This window comes from Chrysemys picta, chromosome 1 (assembly GCF_011386835.1).
Source record: "Chrysemys picta bellii isolate R12L10 chromosome 1, ASM1138683v2, whole genome shotgun sequence".
Taxonomy (NCBI): Eukaryota; Metazoa; Chordata; order Testudines; family Emydidae; genus Chrysemys; species Chrysemys picta.
This window is the reverse complement of record NC_088791.1, coordinates 15,691,748-15,707,786: the sequence shown is the minus strand read 5'-3', so window position 1 is coordinate 15,707,786 and position 16,039 is coordinate 15,691,748. Positions and strand designations below refer to the sequence as shown.

Sequence of the window (16,039 nt, the reverse complement as noted above, 5' to 3'; positions counted from 1 at the left end):
CATTACAGGTGTTTAAATGCAATGCCCTTACTTGAACCAATTGTGGTAGACTGTTCCCATCACTCATCAGTGGCCCAAATATTGCACTTCAGGCCAGACAGCAGAAAAGTACATCTGAAAACACTGACAGTTTTCCTAAGAGCAAATTCCGAGTCCCCAATAACAGTGCTCTAGTTTTCACTTTAGGATTATTTGAAAGCCACACAATTCTTACATTTAACTGAAACTAACCATGTTCGGTTAGTGGATGGGGATTTCATCAATAGTATTTTGTAACTGACACTGATAATTTTAGTCTGAGTTCAGTTTTAATCTTCCCAAGATGCACAGACTCTGCAGAGAGACTATAGAAAATTGCTGTAGATTAAGGAGTTGTCTTTCAGTCTAGAAAGCCAAATTTTTAGAGCCTGTGGGCTCAGATTATTACTGTACTTTGTTTCATGTTTAGCAACCAGAAGATACAGAATTTTTATACTAGGGGAGCTAAGTGATGTACTAGGTAGCAAACCACAAAAACAATTTCGTTTGAGAGCTTAATAAGCAAGATTGATCCTTCCAAAATGGAAAGCATCCAAATGTAGAGAGCACCATTTCACTTACATGACCAGCATGATATATTGAAGAAAATATGGTCATGATTCTCAGAAAGTTATTAAAATTTTTAGAAAACAGAATGTTGCTGAACTGTCCCCCTCCCTGTACTATATATAAATATAATGCTTTGGAAATAAACAAAGAAGTGAGTCATTTAAAAAAAAATTCAAATCACAGGGAACATTCTAGGCATTAGTGACCAGAACCTACTGATTCTTTCCCCCCTCCCCCCAATCAAATAATAAAACAAGGGAAAATGGGAGACAGAGCCCCCGTCATCCAATTAGCACAGCCACAGCTTCTACCATCCTTTCAATTGTCTATAGATCAAACAACTGGTTGATGGCATCCATTAATGCCTTCCAGCATAATACCTTTACCTCATCTATGTTCATTCTCCCAATAGAGTTTAACATGTTGATCTCTTGAATGGCTTCTCTCCCAGACAGATGAGACATAATGATGTGGGGGCTGAAGGAAGAATGGATGGAACCAGAAGGGGGTATGCACACAGCACCTGGTGTGGAGGAAAGTGGAGAAAGGGAGACAGACAGAGCTCCTGGCATGAAGGGCAAGGAGGAATGGGGTGCACAGAGAACCTCTGGCAGGGGGAGATTGAGGGACACTAGGGGTGGGGGTAGTCCCACACAGTCTTTGGCAGGGGGGAGTTTTGGGGAATCCCAGAAATACAGGGTGATGGGAAGGTGGCACACAGGAAGCTTGTGGGGGGTGTGGGTGGAGAGGTGCAAGAACCCTTTCGTGTGTGCAATGAGCTTGGCGTACAGAAGCAACGAAGCATGTCACCCCTTACTACAAGAACCTAGAATAATGGGGCTCTTCTGATCCTGACCGGGAATTCTGGGTATTACTGCAATATACGTAACAGCAGTACCAACCACAAGTATTCCAATCAAGAACCCAGCCCCCCAAATTAATGACATTTAAAAAAATACAATATGGGTTCTTTGTATTAAGTTTTTGGTTTCTGAGCCATTAAGATGCATTCAGGTCACATTTTCAAGCTTTTCTCTGCAATCGAGTGCTGGAAACTTCTTATTTTTGTAAATGAAAGCTGAGATTCTCACATAATCACATTAATCTCCACGCTGGGCTTCAGAAACACCAAGCATCATGAGATTAGTGATAAAAACATAAAAATAAATCACAGGCATTGACAACACTACAATAATTAATCCTGTGTACACAAGGCCCTAAAACAGCCAGGCAAGTGAAGCAACAGTTCAGCAAAGCACTTAATGCATGTGCTTGAATCCGATTGACTTCACAGGGAATTCAAGCAGGTGTTCTAGCGCTTTGCTGAAATCGGAGCCTAAATTAAATGGAGAAAGGAGCCTAATTAAAAAAAAAAAAATGGGAACTGTTAATTTGTGATTGCCTCTAACGTGGCTCTCCAAACAAGAGTTAACTTCAATGTGTACAGTACTTTGTTGTCTTGCTTTGTTTAACGGTTAAGGTTACATCTTTGACCAAATTACTCTCTCAGTCTCATGATGCTTTATAAAAAAAAAAAAGCCAGCTCGATGTGGTCTTCATTTCTTAACCGGTCTTTCTGGATTTTCAAGAGCAGGCTATTTTTGTTGTTGTTGAAAGAACACACTTTTGAAAATATTCACCAAACAATAGGAGATTGTTAAACTGCCTAGTTCTAAGGCAAGGTAACCAAACCACGGCCAAGATGAGAAACCTTTACTGCATTCCATGCGATTACTGTTTTGGAAATATCGCCCCAAGACCCTCAGGTAAGCGAGTTGTTCAGAACGCGGTAAAAGTCTGGTTACAGACTTAATCCTCACTTCAGCAGGAGTCAAGGGTGCTCGGCATCTAAGATTAGGCGCAGGTTCAAGAGAATTGATAAGAACAATGTTGAGAAGCGAGTTGGTTTGAGTCTTTGCCTTACCACTTGTGAGTAACTGCAGCTGTAACTTACAGAATCAATACGTTTTAGCTACATCCTGCCAAAAGAAAGCGACTTATCTACCTTAAGACAAATAAAACAATTGGGAAGGCCTAGATGCAACATACCAGGTTAAACAACCATAGGGTTACCATGTTTAAAAAAAAAAAAAAAGACACTCCACAGGGCCCTGGCCCCGCCCCTTTCCCACCCCACCCCAACTCCACTCCTTCCCCACCCCAACTCCGCCCATTCCCCAAAGTCCCAGCCCTAACTCCCCCTCCTCCCTCCCAGCCATGCGAAAAGGGCTGCCCCAGCGCTACCAACTTCATGGTTTGCCAGGCAGCCCCCAGACTCTGCGCCCCCGGCCGGCGCTTCCCCAGCACAGCTAGCGCCCGGGAGGGGAAGCGCCCAGCCGGGGGCGCAGAGTCTGGGGGCTGTCCGGCAAACCGTGAAGCCGGTAGCGCTCCGGCTTCGGGCAGCCCCCTTGCCTCCGGACCCTGCGCCGCTGGAGCAGAGCAGCTGGAGCCCGGGAGGGGAAGTGCCCGGCCGGTATTTTTCCCGGACATGTTCGGCTTTTTGGCAATTCCCCCCGGACGGGGGTTTGATTACCAAAAAGCCGGACATGTCTGGGAAAAACCGGACGTATGGTAACCCTAAACAACCAGAGAAAGATCTCTAACTAGTGCTATTGGCCCCCATGTGTTTGCAGAAATAAAATCCCTTCCCACCCCACCTAAAAATAAAACCTCAGCCAGTGACAAGTAGTTACTTTTCTTTAGATTAACTTCTTACAGGAGGATAAGGATAAGGCTCTCACTGCCCAGCTCTGGTTGAGATTTGATGGCCTGTGACTAGTTAAGGAAGAACTAAGTACAACACCAATGGCTGTCTAGACCTATTTTATATTAGGTATTAAATATGCCATAGGACTGAAATCTCCCAAGATTTTAAACATTCTTATGCAAACTTCCAGGAGGGGAATTTTAGAGGATTTTAAAAGTAAATTAGTTTGCATTTCTCCTCTTGATAACTTGGTGCTTAGTAGAGTCACTTATGCTTTGGAACTGCATAGAATACAGACAATTCAAGGTACAGGTTTTTCTTTAATTAGCCGGCTTCTGTCTTGTCACAAGTGTAAAATCATGGGGGGTTCAGGGTCCCATAACTTTGATCCCACTGCTGTATAGATCACAGGCGAATAGTTTTCTACCATACTTAGGAAGGCATGAGAATTTTTGCCCCAATATCCATGCAGCCCACTACAGCATCGCTAGGTCACAGTCTAGCAACGGAGTTTATGATCTCTTGTGAATGTTGCAACTTGGCAGGGAGGGTGTAGAAAGAGATGTGCCGCGCAAAAAAGTCAGAGTGCTTTGCCTCAGAAAGAGCTATGGTAAATGGCAGGAGACATGCAAAAGGTCATCTGCCTGAGGCAACAGGCTGTGTTAAGGATTTGTTCCTGTTTTATGAGCTTTTCTGCCATAAGGATCAACAGTGATTATTAAGGAGAAGATGTCACAGATTCCATGATTTACAGAGACCTCAGTGACAGTTTCTGCTTCATCTCCAGGGTGGCAGAGCAGGAGCTCTCTGCCACTACAAGTGGCAGGGGACCCCCGCAGCTCCCAGCGGCCGTCTCCAGAGCCCTGAGCCCCCGGAGGAGGCAGGGAGACCCCAGAGCCCCAACCCCCTGAGGGCAGCTGATGCTGGCTCCCCTCCTTCCATGCAGCAGGGCTCGGGCTCTCAACATCCCCTTCCCCCTCTCCCGGGCTTCAATTATCCCCCATCAGTCCCTCCCCCACCATTATTTTTACTAAGAAACCCAGGTAGGTTGTATTTTGCTTAGAAAATCGCTACAGTTAAGATTTTTGTCATGGCTATTTTTAGTAAAAGTCACAGACAGCTCATGGGCTTCAATGAATTTTTGTTTATTGCCCGTGACCCATCTGTGACTTACTAAAAATAGCCATGACAAAAATCTTAACCGTAGCGATTTTCTAAGCAAAATACAACCTACCTGGGTGGGAGGATGGCTGAAGCCAGTGGTAAACAAGAATTCCAAATTGTTAAATACATTCTGTTAACAGAATAGTTTTGGTAGAATGTGATGTTGCAGCTGGCTTCTTAAGGCTCCCTCCTATTGACATTTATTCACATGCTCCCCATCATTAGAGGGACACTGTCAGCTTGAAATAGTTCATTTAAAAAAAAAAAGTTTCAAGATCACTACACCCACCCAGTTCCCCAGACTGCCTGCGTTCCTGGTTAATATTTTTCTCCGCAGCACCCACACAAGCAAGACCAGAAAAAAAAAACACCACACTGACTATACAGGGAGAACAATGAAACTGACTATTCAGAGATACAAAGAAAGAATCCCCCTCTCCCACTCAAATCTTAAATGTTACTTGTACTGCTAGTCTGTACAGCATCTCAACCCTAATTTAAAATTTTTGTCCCTGTACGCTTAGTTGTGAAGAATACAAATTAGACACTTGCTTCTTTTATCTGGAAATATCTATTCTGTCTATTACTGAACAGTGATCTAAACCTAGTATTGATTTCAGATTCATCTGTGTGCAATAAAGACATTTTCACAAGCATTTTGACTAACATAGTTCCATTTTACATAACAATAAGATTTGCGAAGTGACTATTCTATATAGAAATTGCTGTGTCTATAAAGTAGCACCCATCTGCAGTGCTGCATTAGCCAGGGATCTGTACAAGAGTCTTAAAATAATGCCTTTTAATAGCCTAAGCCAGAAAATACACAAGCTTTTAAGACCAAGACTTATTCTTTCTTAAGCGGGTTTGGGGAAAAAGGAAAAAAAAAAAAAAAAAAAAAAAAAACTTTCCTTCAGTTTCCCTTCCTTGCACAAAAAAAGCTGCTATGCATTTTTGGTACCTAACTGCTATTGCTTTGCAATTGAGGGGAGAAAAACCACACAAAAAAACTGAAAGTGAAGAATTTGATCTTGGGAAAGTCACTTCACCTTTCTCTGCCTCAGTTTCCCTTTTCAGCTGTCTCATCTATTTAGACTGTAAGTTGTTAGTATATGTCCAGCACCTAGCACAGTGGGGCCCTGATCTCAGTTCTGGCCTCTAGGTGTGATACAAATGAAAAATAATATAAAGAGAATTGCATGTTTGCAATGGACTTCTTAAATATTTGTTAGAAACCAGCAGTTGTGGTTTCTACAACATAAACCCAACCACAAATAAATGGCTTTTCAGCTTCCTGATATTAAGATACTCCCCCCTCAAACCATCCTGACTCCCATTAAAATCAAGGGGTACTTGGCACATACCAGTAATAGACCCTTAGGGCCTGATTCTGCTCCCATGGACGTCAATTGAGATTTTGCCACTGATTCAGTGGTTAAAAAAAAAAAAAAAGTGGGGGGGAAAACAAGGAGATTAGGTCAGCCTCTCCCCAACAGCCACTGGATTAGACTATAATCCTGACCATCCAAAAATTTATTTCACTAGTATGTAGTGTCATTTAACCTTTTTTTTTTTTTTAAACTCTGCCATGCATTGCTTCTGGCAATACATCAGGGCTTGTCTACACTTACGGTGCCACTGCGCCACTTAGTGAAGACACTACCTATGCTGATGAGAGCTTCTCTCTTCGGCATGGGTACTCCACCTCCCCGAAAGGCAGTAGCCACATCCACAGGAGAAGCCCTCCTGTCGACAAAGCACTGTCTACACCAGGAGTTAGGCATGGCTCAGGGGTATGGGTTTTCCATACCCCTGAGTGCCGTAGTTATACCGACAGAAGTTTGCAGTGTAGACCAGGGCTCAGTTAAGTTTTCCCCACATCCAGATAAGAGAAAAAAGTAGTCTCAACACAGCTTTAGAATAGTGAGATGAATACATGAATACCACTTAGCTTTCCTGCATCATTTTCCTCATGTAGGCAAGCACCCACTTCACTTGTATCTTCGCCTTGTTGCATTAGGCTCGCTCAGCCCTCCACCCCTATGGCTAACGCTATTGCACTGAATCATAGACCTGTTTTGAGCAAGTTCAGAAGACAGCGTATTTAAAACCCCAACCGCCACTTAGCTATACTAACACTTGCAGTGATGCTGCCTCTCCTGGGTGGGAAATTTTTCAATACCAAAAAAAATTATAATAATAAAAAAAACATGCACGCTGTTCAACACAGCCTTTGAGAGACAGGGAAGCACTCAGGATTTTTGGATACAAAAGGGCTCTATAAACATCATTACGCAAGCAGAATACAGAGCACCTGAGCTGGTCTTCCTTCCTATAGTAGCTGCATTTTAATAGCTACATTTCTTAATTCCCCCACCCCAGCTCATTAGGGATAATGAAACAAAATCATAAACGGAGCCTCCTACTAGACAGGAGGGGGAAAAAAATGTTTGCAAAGGGTAGCCAGGCACTTGGCTTTGGAGAGTCACAGCCTAAGAGGTGGTGCTTAAATAAACTTGGGCTAGTTTCCTATGAAACCTGCCTGGGGTGGAGCAAAGGCAAAGCTCTCCGCGCTGAATGTCCAAGGCAGGGGAGAACTACAGGCGCTCTCGACCCCCCCCCCCCCTATATATAGGTTAGTGGGTCAATCTCACAACAAGCCATAGTCTATTCTCTGCAGTTCTACACACGGGAGGAGGCACATCGCCCCCTGGCCGGGGCGTTAGTCAGTGTTGGGTATAACGAAGCCACTTGATACCACCTCTTACCTCCACGGGCTCCCAAAGCACCTGGGTCAGCGACACCTTAACGCCCAAGCGAGGAGGCGGTGGGGGAAGAGGAAGCAGATTCAGAGGAAAGGGAGGGAGGTTTTCAGCTGAGATTCGGGATGAGATCGGAGGGGTGGCGAGATAGGGACACAGGGAGGCTGATGGACACACGGGGACCTTTATGCGCACAGCCCTGCGGGAGCCCCAGAGCAGAGCCGCTCACTATCCCGTCTTGCTAGCTACAGACAGCGCCGAGCACCCAGCTGGGACCTGCCAGCGCCGGGGCCCCCCAGCCGCTCTGTCCCGCTGGGATACGAGAGAGCCCGTCCCTCCCCGCAGCCCGGCCACGCTCCTGCCCCGGCCAGCGCCCGCACTCACCTGGCCGGCCCAGCCCGCTCCGTCCGCCAGCGCCGGGAGCCGAGCAGGTGCAGGTGCCCCGCGCTGGTTGGGGAGCCCTCCCAGCTGCCGTGACTCCCGCTCGGGCAGGGACACCCACACCCAGCCCAGCAGCCAGCCACGGAACTCATGCGCACTGGCCCGGCCCACGCCCCCCTCCGCCCCAGCTGGCGTTAAAGGGACAGTTCTCTGCCCGGGCCGGGCTCTGGGGCAGGCCGGCTGGGGTGGAGTCCTCCCCCTTCCCCTTCGCTCCCCAGGTATTCGTGTGGCCAAGCCTTTCCCAGGCGCGCTGGGCAGTGGCTCTCCACCTTTCCAGACTAATTTACCCCTTTGAGGCATCTGATTTGTCTTCCCTACCCCCACGTTTCACCTCACTTAAAAACGACTTGTTACACAAGCTGAGGTAAAAATAGGAAAGTGTGTGTCCCAGCAGCACTGAACAATTGCTGACTTTCTCATTTTAACCATATCATTATCATATAAATCATGTGGAATATAAAGATTGTACTTACATTTCCGTGTGTAGTAGTTAGAGCAGGATAAACCAGTCGTTGTCTGTATGAAATTTTAGTTTGTACTGACTTCGCTAGTGGGTTTTTTGTAGCCTGTTATAAAACTAGGCAAATCACTAGATGAGTTGATGTACCCCCTGGAAGACCTCTGAGTACCCCCAGGGTTCGCGTACCCCTGGTTGAGAACCACTGAGGTGAAGAATAGGATCGGTATTGCAGCAATGCTCACTCCGCAATACAGTAACACCCTGGTAAGCAGAGAGCCCCGATGACTGGCTTGTGGTGTAATGTCTCTTTAAACACAAGCGCTCTGTTGCACAGCTGGTTTTGTTTCTGATACTGACCTGGCAGAGATTTGTAAACCTGTTAAAACATCCCAAACAAATACATAAACGGGGGTGGGGAGGAAGGGATGTGCGTAATAGCTTGCGGTGCATCAGAGTGAGAGTTCGCCAGCTCTCAAGGCTCATCTTGGACTTATTGGTTTAAAGTTTTTAAAGCAAGGATCATGTGCGGATCAAAAATGCTGCATGGCACCTTCGAACCCAGGGACTCAAAGCACTTTACAAACCAAGGCCACAACCCAACAAACACTTCAAGCATGCGCCTAACTTTACTCTGGGGGACAGCCCCACTCCCATTGGTGTAAAAAATGCATGAACCCTTACAACAACCCTGTGACCAAGGGAGGTAAGTATCTTTATTATGTAGATGGGGAAATGTGAGCCCAGAGCTGCTAAGGCCCAGATCCTCAAAGGTAGTTAGATGCCTAGGTCTAGATGACACTCTAGTTAAAAAGCCAGCACATTAGCAATATTGCCAACCAAAATCATGAGTCAGGCCTCAAAAAAATCATGAAATTGGGTTAAAACTCTTGATAGTGTTAAAACAATTAATACATTTGGGGTTCTTTTTATTCTCCTGGTTTTTAAACCTATAGAGATCACGTCGTCAAGCTTTTGTCTGCAATCATGAGGGCTAGAAACTTCTTTTTTTTTAATGAAAGCTAAGAGTCTCACATAATCACATGACTCCAGGAGCTTGGGCCTTAAGGAGTCTCACAACTAGCAAGAGACGCACAGTAAAATCACAGGAGGTGGCAACACTGCCATAGCCTACTCTAGAGGTCCTGCTGTTTTTCTACCTCTTGAAGAACTGCACTGGTGAAAAATTTTAAGGAAAAAAACACCACCACAATGTCAGAGCTAGGAAAACTAGTGTCAGAGCTGGCAGTCTTGACTTTGTTTCCAAATCTTTCTCTTCTAGGGCTTATGCCTGAATGAGGAAAAGAAAGCTGTTCTGTCTCCCACACCTTATCTCCATTGTGTGTTTTATTAAACAGTGCCTCCATCTCAATGACAAATACAATTATCTGTTTGAAGATAATGTTACTGAAACACAGCTGAGAGGTTTTTTCCAATGCTAAATCCTGGTGTTTGCCCGGTCTTGCCTTTTTGAAATGGTTTGCTGCAGTTCTTAACTTAGCCCTGATTTCTAGTACAGAAAGTGGAGTTGTTATTATTTACGACGTATGATTTTAGCACTTGGAGATCAGGACTAGAACTCAATGAAATTTTTAGGTTGAAACTTTTTTCTGCCAAAAAATGCAGATTTGGGTCAACCAAAACCTGTTGTGAATTTGTGTTGGAATTTGCAGAGTTGAGTCCATTGGGAGGGGTGGGGGGAGAAAACAAAAAAAATCTAAACTTTTAAAAAATATATTTTCAAAACAAAATATTTTGTTTTTTTATTCGAAACAACTTTTCAGTTCGAATTTTACCTCAGCTTGTTTTTTTTAAAAAGGTTAAAATAACTCAGACAAAGTGAAATGTTTCTGATTGACTCATTTTTTTCAACTTGTTAAGTTTGCAGAAAAATTTTTGCTTGGGTCGACCCAAAACATTTCCACACACACACACCCCTCCTCATTTGGTCAGTGAAGAGTTATTCACACAGCTCTAACCGGAACTCTATTGTGCTAGGCACGGCACATACATATAGTAAGTACGTGCAATCTCAGTAAGAGTTTATAATTGTAAAACTCTAACAAACTTCAGTGGGACTCTGGTGGAGGAACTACGGGTGTGGGGGTGCTGCAGCAGGAACCCCTGGCTTGAAGTGGTTTCCATTATATACAGGGTTTACCGTTTGGTTCAATGGCTCTTTCTCAGCACCCCCACTATAAAAATTGTTCCAGCCCCTCTGACTCTGGGTGGACAAAGGGATCTGCTCACATAGAGCACCTTCCAGGATTGGGACCTTAACTGTGATGTAGCCAAGCAGCTTGTGTCTGCGGTCACACGCATGTGCATGCATGTTACTGCTCCACCTCCTGTCGCCGTGCATACAAGCAGTGTAACAAACATTTCAAAAATAGCCATAGCACTTTTGTTCAAATACCACGGTGATGGGTGCGATCTAAGATCATAAACTGGGTAGAACAGAAACAGGATCTATTATAAAGCCCCATATATAGGGGTTACCGTCCCTCCAGGATTGTCCTGGAGTTTCCAGGAATTAAAGATTAATCTTTAAAGCTTATGCCATGTGATGAAACCTCCAGGAACACGTCCAACCAAAATTGGCAACCCCACCCATACAAAATTAATAAAAGTATTGTGATAATCCAAGTACAGTATCTCGGAAGTATTTATTTATACCACATTTAGGGTGACCAGATAGCAAGTATGAAAAAATCAGGACAGAGTGTGGGGAGTAATAGTCATCTATATAAGAAAAATCCCCAAATATTGGGACTGCCCCTGTAAAATCAGGACACGTGGTCACCCTAACCACATTTGTGGTCATGCCAGTCATCACATTATTTTATTTTATTTTCCAAACCACACGGTAAAGATTTCAAACCATTATCTAAACTGGACTTTATACTGTGCTTATGGAAATTAGTACTCTCCACCCATAGCCATGACACAATTATTCTCTGTCGTGCTTCACAAAGAAGCAGAAAGAGACTTGGGAAAAATGGGCTAATCTCATATCAAATAAATGGGATACCTAAAACATATGGTTGGGTGGGGTGCTATGCAATTTATATCACCAATGTTTGGAGAGTCATGTGAGCTTTGGCCACTCCTGAGTAAAATGATCACCCACACTTCTGGCTATAAAAATGACTAGCGCACCCCACCCCATCACATGTTTAGAATTTTATATAGGAGCAGGAGCAGTTTTAGTGGGAAGAGCAAGCAAGACGTTGGGATTCTGGACTCCCATACTCTATTTCTAGCTCTGGCTGCCAATAACTTACTACTGTACGTGGTCATAGGCCAGTGTCAATCCCACATGCCAATTATTAAACAATTATGATTAAATGTGAAATCATTATTCCATTATTTAAATGATTAACTTCTAATGAATTATTCATTGGTACAGGACAGAGGTGCCTCTGTCTCTCGCTATATAAAATGGGAATGATGCCCACCTCACATGCTTTCCTGAATCAGGGCCATAAGACAGTATTTGTAAAATGTTTTGATGAAAGACATTAGATAACTGTAAAGTATCATTACTTACTTGTAAGCAAATATTAACTGCATGCTTCATGCAGCAGCCACTAAGAATCGGTGCTTTTATTCCTAGCTTTTCCCTTTCAGTGGGTGATCACAGTGAGGGAAACCAGCTGCTTTCCAGACCTTTGTCAGTCCCGTAGCTGTATACAGAGTCTTTGTATTGAATGATTTATACCATGCATTTGATGGTGTTGATGTCTTATACAACAAAACCTAGGAAGCCATACAGAAAAACTGGTTCTATCTACGTGTTTTCTCTCCCCACCACAGGTCATCTGGAAGGGTGTTTTTAAATTATTTGTATTTACTTTCACTTTTTTCCTCATTTTTCTACATAATCTGTTAGCTTAATTGCTATATCCAAGGGGCGGACAGTGTTCTGGGAAAGCACTTGCAAGGGGATGTGTCCTACATTCAATACTGAAGGTGGTGAAATTCATGGTGTATAGTTCCAGCCTATCACCTGTACATTATATGCAGTAGAGAGCTCCCTCACACAGCACTCCACTAACTTGTTACACCTGTTTGAAAAAAATGTGAAGCATGCACCTCCTTCCTGTGCCACTGCTTACTGATAAGCATGTGGTATTGACATTTCTGGTCATTGCTCAACAAGCCATTACAGGATTTTGTGTGTGTTTTTGCTTGCTTGATTTCTGTCTAATAAAAAGCATAACAACAACAAAACATACCTGATGATAGCGTCAGAACAATTATATCCGCTTGGCGCCCAATCCTGCATCTCCTATATGAATTTTGCCTGTACCAGGACTGCAGGGCTGGGCTTATATCTGTGAGCCCACATTGGGCGGGAGGTCATGTATCTGACAGACCAAAAATCCACCTCCATCCCACTCAGTGTTGTTAGTCTGCTTTTACTGTGACAAATGCCTGAGTCTACAAGTAGTGAATTGGGAAATTTAGGGTCAAAGAGAACCTAATTTGTGCTCCAACATTCCATCCCACACTATTTTAAACTTCCTGAACTACTAGCTTTCATTTTTGGGTCTTTTTCTCCATATTTGGGCTGGTCTGGTCTGGTTGAGTGGGTGGTATTGAGCAATTGGAAAGAAATAATAAAATGAAGGGTAGTTATTATTTATTATTACTCACTTTTATTGTGGTAGCCTCTAGGGAGCCTGATCAAAGACTGGATCCCCATTGTACTAGACACTGTACAGACAAATAACAAAGACTGTCCCTACCCCAGAGAGCTCACAATCTACATGTCAGGCAGGATGCAACAGATGGGAAAAACAGGCAGATGGGGCAGATGCTGTGAGAGGATGAGATAATTATAACATGGACGGATTTAGCAGGAGTAAAGCCTGAGTTACATTTTATTACCATGACTATTGACTTATTGTTACGATTACTGTGACTATTATTATGATTTATCATTTATATGACAGTAGCACTTATAAGTTCCAGATAAGACCTGGGGCCCATTGTGATTAACACTGTACCAACACAGTATTAAGACAGTCACTTTTGCTGCTGTGTATAATCATGAGGTGTAATAAGGACAAGAAGTGATGGAGCCGCTCAACATTTCATGACAATGTAACTGCACATGTGGACTGATTAAACAATCTCTGATTACAATTGCCCATGGAAATGCAAAGAGATACTTGTGGAGAGGAGAAGCCAAAGAAATACAAATCTATTAATCGTTTAGAGAGGAAGGATGGTCTTGTCCTAAGGCAGTCAACTGATGCTCAGAAGATCTGGATTCAATGTCCAACTCTGCCTCAGACTGCCTGAGTGACCTTGGGCAAGTCACTTAGGGCCAGATACTTAAAGGTATTTAGGTGCCTGAATCTAACTGATTTCAATGGGAGTTAGATGCCTGAATGCCTTTGAGGATCTGGATTTAGCCTCTCTGTGCATCAGTTCTCCAGCTGTAAAATGGGCATAATGCTTCCCTTTCCCCATAGTTTGTCTAGTCAGATTGTAATCTCTTTGTAAAGGGAATGGTGCTTACTAACTGTACAGCATCTGGCACAATGGGGCCCCAATCTTAGTTGGTGCCTCAAGGCACTAAATGTCATTCAAATACAGAGTTAACTGTTCCCTGGCTTTTACCATTCAATAACTATGTTTTCTGAGGTTTGTATTATCATTTTCTCTCTCTCTTTCTCATTATTATTATTTATTTGTGTTACTTTAGCTCCTAGGAACCCGACTCATGGACCAGGACCCCCCTTGTGCCAGGTGCGGTACAAATACAGAACAAAAAGACAGTCCCTGCCCATAGGTGCTGGAACTACGGGTGCTGGGGGTGCTGCCACACGCCCTGCTTGAAGTGGTTTCCATTATAGACAGGGTTTACAATTTGGTTCAATGGCTCTCAGCACCCCCACTATACAAATTGTTCCAGCGCCCCCGTCCCTGCCCCAAGAAGCTCACAATCTAATGATTTACGTCGGCACTTTTTAAATGTATGTGGCTTTCTTCCCTATAAGAATTTTACAGATAAATCACTGTATTCAAGTAAGTGTTAATCATATTAGTCTCACAAGGGAAGGAATAAAAGAACAATAAATGGCCTATGGTGTTTTCTATTAGATGAAGTAAAATAAATACACCCATAAATAAGCTTGTCTCTTTTTTAAGCTTGGCTCCTGGTTCAACTCCTTCTCTGACCAATAGGGACTGAAAGTCGTTGCCATCTGATGGCTGTTTGGTGGCTCAATCCCGATCCCAGGAATCTCTGTCACAAAAATCACAACTGGCAGTGATTTGCACTCTCATTGGCAATCTTGGAAGACGTGAATGGGCTGTGGAGACTGATTTGTGCGTAGATGGAATCCTTTTAGGTGCTGTTTGAGGACAGCTTGCATGGTTGCTAGCCAGGCCGCTCTATAGCAGTTCTGTGGACAAACAGAGGGCTGCAGTCTCCAGACTTGTCAAAATGACACCCAGGGTCCATTTCAACTCCCACTGAAAGTCAACTGGAAGAATCCTATTGATTTCAGTGGAAGTTGGATCAGGCCCTAAATTCATAAGCCTAAAGAAATCAAGGGTGAAATCCTGGCCCCGCTGAAATCAATGGTTGATTTGTCTTTCCCGCCAGTGGGGGCAGGATATCACTTTCCATTGTATTTGTATGAATCCATTCAAATGTCCCACTCACAACTTCTGGGTTTTTTGCCTTTGTTTTGTTTATTAACAAATAAAGCAGAAGAAAATACCATGGCAGCAATACTTTATTGCCAGCGGCCAAGACTATTAGAGGATAATCCCAGCCTAGGAATCTATAGCACTGTGCTTGCACCTCCTCTCTCCTAATCCTCTAGCCTACAATTACAGACTAAACCATGGAAACAACAGTCTTTGTTGTGCCTTATTGCTTAATTGTTTAATGAGGTATTCACATTGTCTAAGTGGGTGCACTGTAATTTTGTAGCTGCTGTGGCAATAAACCCAGAGCTGCCTTTTGTGCAGAAGGATTTACTTGTTTTCATGCTAAAATAAGACACTATTAAAATAAACATCCACTTCCACTAGTAAATAAATCTAGGGATATCGCCATTCCATTAAGGTAGGGAAAAATAGCTTGCAACCTCCTACCCCCTTTGATGTTATTTTATTTTTAATGCTGTAAAAAGACGGCCTGAACTTCAGTGGCTAACATTTTGGAGACAAAGTCTTTGCTAAAGATTCAGCTCCTTCACCCCTCCAGCCAGGGCCGGCTCCAGGCACCAGCCTGGCAAGCAGGTGCTTGGGGCAGCTGCTCCGGAGAGGGGCGGCACGTCCAGGTATTCGGCGGCAATTCGGTGGACGGTCCCTCACTCCCGCTCGGAGCGAAGGACCTTCCGCCGAATTGCCGCCGCAGATCGCGATCGCGGCTTTTTATTTTTTTATTTTGGCTGCTTGGGGCGGCCAAAACCCTGGAGCCGGCCCTGCCTCCAGCGAAGGTAAGAGAACCAGCATTAGCCCTCCTCTGAGATATCCAAGGGGCGCTCCAGCAAGCCCAGACCACATTCCTCGTATTTCTAATGGCAAAAAAACAAAAACAAACAAACAAGCAGGATAAAACCCAAACAACTTGGTATACATCAGACAGAAGCTAAAGGGCTCATACAACCCAGTTTATTTAAAAATCCATTGATCTTTAGATAAGAAAGCCCCATGCAGGAGGCACGCCAAAGAGTGAAAAGTATTCAACATAATTCAAAAATTGTAATGAGAATTCTGGATCTGGATCTACCCGTGTGCCCCTCTGTGTTACAAGGGTAGGAACAAAATACAATTCTTGTCTATTAGACATGGATGAACAAAATATATACGTAATAAACTACTGAAAGATAATGCTCCAGACTTGTCAATAAGTCCATTCTTTGAAGAACCTAGTTTGCAAATACAATTGAG

At 43.8% G+C, this 16,039-nt stretch overlaps 1 protein-coding gene across 3 annotated transcripts in view; it reads right to left on the bottom strand.

The window, feature by feature from the left end:
- PROSER2 (proline and serine rich 2) overlaps positions 1 to 8,275 on the bottom strand; it is a 32,967-nt gene extending 24,692 nt beyond the window's left edge. Inside the window, exons 1-2 of one of the 3 annotated variants that reach the window (XM_042859457.2) lie at positions 7,606 to 7,739; positions 5,824 to 5,882 (exon numbers count right to left, since the gene is read on the bottom strand). The gene's annotated coding sequence lies outside the window, so the exon portion shown is untranslated. Of the gene's footprint in view, positions 1 to 5,823; positions 5,883 to 7,605; positions 7,793 to 8,135 lie in introns of those variants that run through there. The other 2 variants (XM_065552369.1, XM_005305034.5) reach the window with 2 other exon arrangements.
- Positions 8,276 to 16,039: the final 7,764 nt, after the last annotated feature.